We start from the raw sequence: 7103 nt of genomic DNA, 5'->3' as shown, positions 1-7103 counted from the left end.
AGAAAAAAGCCTTACTCTTGCTTTCTGGTAAGAAAGCAATAAAAAAAATTAAATATATTTAAAAAAAAAAAACTTTGAACAATTCCTTAACAGTATATCCAGCCTAATTTCACAAACCCAAGCAATTTAGTCACTTGAAAGATACCTTTCTGACTTTTGCAACTGAGAAATGAATTTTTTTAGAGGCTAGTTCCTTTTAGAAGGAGGAAAAGAAGGTGTTACTTAAAAATATCACTTTTATAATTTCCTCTTGTTCTTAAAGTTTCTTTAAGTGATTATTCCACTACATATAAAATTCAAAAGCTGACAATTTTAGTTTTCAAAATTTCTCCCTTACATATCATCATCTTCATGTTATGCAGTTCTCTAGATATAAAGGCTGCAAAATTATTCAGGTTTGCTACATACATTCATTTCAATATGAAAAGCCTTGTTTGTCTCACATTGCTGTTGAGGAGCAGCGGTTTCATTTTCATTCTGATTGGTGCTGAAACTCTTTGTTTGTGCATTCCCCTCTTTTTCTTTTTTTTTTTTTAATTTTTAATCTGTGGTTTCGGGTGTAGTTTGTTATATCAGTCGACTGGAACACTATAGATTATCAGGGGACTTCCAGGTGTCACACAAGAAGAATCACTGTTTTCCAAAACAAGCTGTGCAGTCCCCTAGGTTCTGGCATAGATGAATATATGGGTGTTACTAGGCATAGAAAACGTTTCTGAGGAGTTAATCCCATGTTGTGTTTGAATGTTAAGGAAACCAGCTACTCATTCTGAGGGGTTTAAGCTTTCTTCAGGAGGTAAGTCTGGAACAATGGTCCTTATTTACAACAGGTTTCCTTTATTTTCCATAAGGAATAGAAAACCAGAATTTCTCCTTTGCTGGAGTTGCTCCTTCCTTGATGCAAGTGCGCACTGCCATTGCTGATTCATTCAAATACAGATTATTACAGTAATAATAAGTGACAAGCTATGTGTTATTTTGAAGTAACACACGTTATGGTTCACATCATGCCTTCAGAGACCTGAGCAATGTGTTATTTCACATTGACAAATGCTCCAAAGTGTTTGCGCTTATGAATAAAATATTCTCCATGTAACTTGACTTTCGAGTGTGCATTGTGCAACAGCATTAGGATGTGGGCCTCACCACAGTCATCCTAAACCTCTATCACCTTCCTCTTGGATTACTCCTCTCCCTTCTGTGGCGCTTGTTCAAAGCTTTTGGAAAGACACCAGCGGACTTTGATCAGTCCTTTAAACCGGTCGTGCCTGCTTGCTACTGCCTTGGTCTGTATGACATCCTGGATGTAATTCACGTCCTCGGTATTGCTCTATGGAAGTGCACTCTGAAGCCTATTAAATTCAGTAAGAGTCTTCCTGTTGATCTCGGTGGCCTACAAACGAGGCCACAGTCTTTGGTTACAGCTGGTGTTACAACACGAGTTCTCTTTCTGAGCTCAACCCCAACAGTTGGCCTTACCTGAGGGGACAGGCCAAGGTGCAACGTTATTTGGTTGCCCGGGATTTCTGACAAAGTCTTTTTTAGTGGTACGTCAACAGCGCTGGATCTTGCTCTGCAAGCTGGAAAGTGCTTTAACATACAGGAATGATGCAAGGGTCAATTTTTGCATGGGCGCTTGCCAGCTAAATGCAAGCCGTGGTTTGGTCCCTTGAAACTGAACTATTAAATATGCGTGAAAACTGAGAATTAAGAATGGTAACATAAAGCAGCATAGGACCTGGTGTTACACAAACTACTTTGGGCCCTGAGCAAACTGTATCGTGTCTTTTGTCAGACTGCTCGGGGTGCTGCAAGTCTTTTGGGGCAGATAAATATACAGTCCAGGCGTGCCCACCAGAGCCAATTCCATCAGATGGATAGTGAATTTGTTCTCACGTAAGAAATATCCAGGACTGTGTTTTGTTGCAAAATCCAGAAAAAATGTGAATTAAATCATCAGCACATCTTTTCCAGTTCCAGTGAAATTTACCTCCTACATAACATTTCCAATATAGAAAGTATTTCAAGAGGAAAATCTCACATGGATTAATGTTTATTGGTTGCCAAGGCAATAGTTTGGAGACCTCTCTAGCACAAAACAGATAATATTATAAGCAGAAGTAGATTAGTATGAGGAGAAAATCTGTTGACTTCGGGGAAGACAATGCTCTGAGTGTTTGTTATACCTTTTTGAGATTATATTAATTTTGCTTTGGTCATTTTTCCGTTCCTTGCTGTACTTTTGTACTGTTATTTGTATGACAGGAGAAATGAAATATCCCCATGAAGACTGGATGCCACTGTACAATGCAAAACAGTGTTTCTGTGTGGAAAACCTGACAGTCCATTTAACAAGCCAGCCCTAAGGTAGGCAGGGAACTGAGACACCATAGGATAAGTGGTCAGGCCAAGGTCATACTGTGGCTTTTTGGGAGACATGGGAAAAGGACACAACCACATCAGTCCTGAATTATCCAAGTTTTGAATGAGGAAAAACTAAAAAAAAAGGTATTAGCTGATTTTGTTTCTGAGGAGTAAAAGTGAGGAGCTTTAGCAGATGCTACTGAGATTGACAGCTGAGAAAAAAGAGTTGAGATATAAAAAAGGAAAAAAAATGCTGAGGATTTCTGTATTTATTTCTTTTCAGCAAATGAAGTCTTTAAATTCTCTTTTGTAATCATAAGACAGTATCAGTATATTGGGCTTTTCCAAACCAAACATGACTGTGGATCTAAGCAAAAGAAGGCATTTAAAACAACATTCACTCTGAATCATTTCAAGCCTAGCAACAGATTACAAGAGCATTTCAGACAGGAACAGGAGCTGAATCCTGCACAGTTCTGTTCCAGAGTACATCTGTACCAGCTCTTCCTCCTTTTTTATATTCTCCCTACCACCATCATGATCCAACCCGTGTTATGGAAGAAGGCGAGAAGTTACCATGTTCCTTTAGAGATGAACTTGCCCAACTCCTTGCCAATTATTGCTAGGTTTTGTTTTCTGCCATTGTACCTCTGCAGCTCTTTTTACAGTTCTTCTAAACAAAACCAGGACAAAGTGATAATGAATTTTTAGATCCTTTGATTGACTGATTTCAAATTATATTCAGTTTTATCTATAATCTTTGATATTTCTGAAGTTGCTCTGAATCTCGATTTTTCAAAGGTAGCTAGTCAGCAGAAGTGTTGGATGTTTAACACCTTTGAAAGTACTGTCTTTTAAAAGAGACAAGCCAAATCAAAGTAATATTGCTCATTCATCCTTTAAAAGCTGTGTTCTTCTCATCTCTGCCCCACACTATACATTTTTTTAAATCATGTCTGTAGTTCATAGATCCCTTTTAATCAGATGTGAAGGTAGTCTTTGTAATTTCTAGTATATATATGCATGTGTACATTCTAATATATGTATTATAGGCTAAGATAAAAATATTGCAAATATATTATATGATAATGTCTTCTAGTTACTAGAGAGAGATAGAAACAAATTAAAAAAAAAACAAACTTGACTTTTTTGTCAGAAATCCAAGCCAAACTTTCCGGACTTGGAAACATATTACCCAATCTTTTTTCTTACGTAGTAGTTTCTTTTACTTAGCATAGTGGTTTTCACTGTCCTGAAGAAGTAGGCCAAACCACTTTTCTGATATTTTTCACTCCACTGGATCAGAGGGCTGCTCATCTCTCTTGCCATGAGATTCTATTTGCATCTCAAGTTAAAATTTTCTGTCTTGTCATCTTGATTGTTTGCCTGAGAATCTTTCAGGTGAGATCATCTTACTGTCTTTATCAGAGAGATCTGGCAAGATACTAGAGTTGTTCAACGTTTTCAAGGATGGTGCACAGTACCCTGACAGAGTCGAAGAGTGATGAGAGCAAACAGATTTTGATATCTAGTTGTCAGAAAACTCAGATATGAGATGCTTTCTAACTCAAGGACTGAAGGTTTTGCAAAGTTTATTCAGTGCAGAGGTTTCTTAATTGTTCGTGACAGTGTTCACCTACTCCTCAGGTTGTAATTATGTCAAACAAGCAGATATTTGTTTTCTCCTGCTGCTGATGACCCCAATGAATTCGGCACATTTTTCCTTAGAATACGGGTGTCTATTTCTATTTCCATTGAAGGTTTGGCTCAAGGTCATATTTGGTCAATCGAGAGACAGGAGTCCAGTGGCACCAGGCGGGTACTGAAGTTAAAAGTGGTTGCATTGCATAATCCAAATGTCACCTATTTAATCATGCTACCTTTCTTAGAGGAGCTTCCCAACTTGGATGACTATCATGGATTTGTGGCTATTTGCTTGTTTGCTGGACGACTGAGGTGGGTATGAAGGTCACAGGGGTTCCAGGCAGGGCTGCTAGAAGAAACCTGCATATTACAGTGGTCTGGGGAAGCAGTTTGATGTAGAATCCACTCAAGCCATCGTTAAGATCCTGAATATGCAGTGAACAACATTTCCTTGCATGAATGGTAGAAAATGACCCTACATGTTAGTCTGTCAGGCTTGGTAGGAAACATATACAGGTATGTTACAGCATTTAGTAAGCCAAAGCTTACTATTCTCTGTGATTACAAACCCCCCAAGAAATGTATGGCATTATGCCAGCTCCATTTGGTGCATCCACAAAATGTGCTCAAAGGTCAACTCTGAGCTTGCTAAGATGGCTAATGCAGGTGTCAGTATGCTTTCACCATACAAATTGTTCAAGAATAAGAAGCTCTGTCCGCTGTAGGGCTCAGCTGTAGAGAAAGTGTTCTGTCTGGAGACAGGCATGCTAGGCCCAGAGTTTTGGAAATTATTCCAGTCATATCAACAGCATCTATTGGCGGGGTCCGATGAAGTAAGTGTTGACGAAGGGTCAGGGCTAGCAATACGTATTGACTAACATCGATCATCCCATCCCTGTGGGCCATGAGGAAATGTGGCAAGAAGTAGGATAGGGAACTGGTGCTCTGTAGTAAAAGATACAGGCCTAAAATATTTCTAGGGATGTGAATATAATTTCTCTAAATGGGTCTTGAAATAAACAAATTAAGTAGAAGTGGATAGTGTAAAGCTTGGGAATATGGCCCTATGCTTTAAAAATCCATAATAAAGTGAATCCAGACATTTTGATTCCATTTCTTCTCCACATCTCTATAAAAAGCAAGTACAAAAGGAGAGTATGGGCTTGACAAAGAGACTTTTCCATAGAGTTTAAAGCAGCAATCTCACAGAAGTGGAGCGTAAGGCTTCAGACCAGTTTTCAGTAAGAGGAGCTTAGTCCCCAACCATGATTTGTACCTTCAAAACCAAATTAAACTTCTTCATGCTTCAACTGCTAAATGGAGCTAGTGCTGCCAAATCATCTTTGAACCATGTCTGGAGGCTGAAGGATGAAAAGTATTGATATTATTAATAATGACTGATAGCCATGGACATTACAGGGGATTTGTCTTCACTAACTTATGACAGAGTTATAATTCTCTTGAGGCAATTACAGACTTCTATTTACCACATAGTGTTGTGGCTTGGGGGAACATTAATTTACAGAAAGATGAGAGCATTGTGAGGCAAAATAATTTTCAGTATGTGGAAAATAAACCTCTCCACCACATTTGATAATAAGCCTGTGACCCAAATGCTGATTAGGTCACATTAAAAAAGGGGAGTGTTATCACTGAAGAGTCAAACTGAGAATTCCTGAAAAGTTAGGCGTCTCTACAGAAATGAAGAGAATTGTAGTCATTTTACCAGGACAGAATTTGGCTTTGTAATTTTGCTTCTGAAAATAGGGTTACCATGCACAGCAGTTCTTGACCACTCACATCAACACATCTTTTTTTTGTTTGTTTGTAAATGCATTGATTTTTAACAGTAGCAGTTTATTGTTCTTAAGGTCTAAGGATACAAACAAAGCAAGATCTCAAAAGGAGAGAGAATATTTTTTTATTAAAACTGGAAGAGTTGGAAAATGTAGTCAAGGCTTTGGTCATAAACACACTCCTTCAAATCCACAATAAGGAATAAGGACTATTGAGAAAGAAAAGTATAAAGTTTCTGTTTGATTGGGTTTACAATACTGTACAATTTAGAACATTACTAGAAGCTCTGGCTTACAATTGAATATAGTGAATCTCTTGTACATTGCCTTAGATTTCTGTTTTGAATTCATATTAGAGTTTGTGTTGAAAGTAAAAGCTCTAATAACTAGAAAATAAACCAAAATAATCAGATATGAACTTCAACAATATGAACCTGTTATACTGAGTATAAGTGCCTGTTTAAAGGGATTTCTGTTCATCATTCTTTGTAATTCAGTGTGATATTGTATTCCATCACCAGCAGCTTAATTTATTTCTTTCACCATCTGTTCTTTTTTTTTTCTTCTTCCATGCCAAAAAATCAATAGCACTCAATGAGCAAAACGAAGCTATTCTGTAATTCAACGAAACTGGTTTTATGCTGTTGTTATTCAGAATATATTGGCTTATTTCTTACACTGGTTTTGTTTAGCTAACCAACCCTTTTGTTTTCTAAACCTGTAAAATTTGAAACAGTAAATACTGTGTGTGAGCTGCTAGTACCAGCGCTTTTGTGGCTGTTACTTCATGAGACATATATCAGGCCAGTTGGTTTTTAATTATAGGCAATAGCTAAAGCCTAATAATAAGTGTGGGTACCCTTGCCACAACTCTATCCGGCTCATCCCTTATACAGAGCAGGCTGAGCCACTTGCATAAACAGACCAGTAGTCAAAGCACTTTCCATGCCAAGCGGTATTAATCTAGCGATATCTCGAAATGTCCTTGTGTGTTCCCTGAACCGCCAAAATAATTATGTAAGTTTTGTGAGCTCCTAGAACTACAACTGTGCTCTCATTAACACCTCCTGTCCCTGTGGAGTTATAAATATATATGAGTCTTCAGAATACAAAGTTTTAGATCAGAGCACTTTGCTGAATACAGGACCAAATGAAAACTAAAATCAGTAACGCAGAAACTCTCTTCGGGGTCTGAAATAGAGAAGTAGTAAGGACCACATGTGCTTGTTCATCAAGGTGATGTCCATCCATCTGTGACAGGCTTACATAGAAAGCCTCATGCCATGTATTGTGAAGAAA

The sequence above is a fragment of the Gavia stellata genome, unplaced genomic scaffold, assembly GCF_030936135.1.
Source record: "Gavia stellata isolate bGavSte3 unplaced genomic scaffold, bGavSte3.hap2 HAP2_SCAFFOLD_34, whole genome shotgun sequence".
Taxonomy (NCBI): Eukaryota; Metazoa; Chordata; class Aves; order Gaviiformes; family Gaviidae; genus Gavia; species Gavia stellata.
The sequence above is the reverse complement of the archived record's forward strand: the minus strand, read 5'-3'. Positions refer to the sequence as shown.